Source organism: Sinocyclocheilus anshuiensis, unplaced genomic scaffold (genome assembly GCF_001515605.1).
Source record: "Sinocyclocheilus anshuiensis isolate Anshui unplaced genomic scaffold, SAMN03320099.WGS_v1.1 scaffold508, whole genome shotgun sequence".
Lineage (NCBI taxonomy): Eukaryota > Metazoa > Chordata > Actinopteri > Cypriniformes > Cyprinidae > Sinocyclocheilus > Sinocyclocheilus anshuiensis.
Window position 1 is genome coordinate 1113112 of NW_015555744.1, and position 736 is coordinate 1113847.

Sequence of the window (736 nt, forward strand, 5' to 3'; positions counted from 1 at the left end):
GTTCAAAAAGCTGATTCATTCAATAAGTAAACACCGTCCATTGCTCAGAGACGCAAAACAGTGCTGTGTGATCTTTGTTTGGAATTATTTTCGTTGGCAAAATTGAGCAAAAACAAGCAATATTATGTCTAAAATGTAAGTCACTTATTGCTTTACTGAATATAAAATGATTATTAAATGTGTTATCATGCTAATATCTGCAGAAAAACGGTATTCTTTGTGTGATATAGATAAAAGTTAACTATATTACATTATATAAATATAAAAAGCATACAGAAGCATTTTTGCCGTCTACAATTTAGAATGCCTGGAATTTTGAGTTTTAATAGACTAGTAAATCAACGTGCGTGCACTCTGTGTGTGATTTGGCGATACACTTGATAATGTCAGATTGCGCATCATTACAACAACACTTACCATATTATCGCAGATGATGCTGTATCGCACACCCCAGACTCGACTTGAGTGGAAAATCATCCGCGGTTGTGCGTGCGCTTGTTTGCACGTGAGCAAAGGTGTTTTTAGGAGTCTTAACTTGCAGACACCAGGCCACTGATTCGTCAAACCTGCTTTCCTGCAGTCCGTGTTCTTTTGACTTCTGACTATTTTGTAGTAAGTAACGAATATGCTTCGGGGAAATGTATCGGAGTAAAAGTATACATTTTAATTAGGAAATGTAGTGGAGTAAAAGTAAAAGTTGGCTGAAATATAAAAACTCAAGTAAAGTACAGATACT

At 35.6% G+C, this 736-nt stretch overlaps 1 protein-coding gene across 2 annotated transcripts in view; it reads left to right on the forward strand.

Annotated features, from left to right (window-relative positions):
• LOC107673390 (transmembrane protein 150A-like) overlaps nt 1-736 on the forward strand; it is a 16463-nt gene that overhangs the window by 10641 nt on the left and 5086 nt on the right. The window lies entirely within an intron of this gene.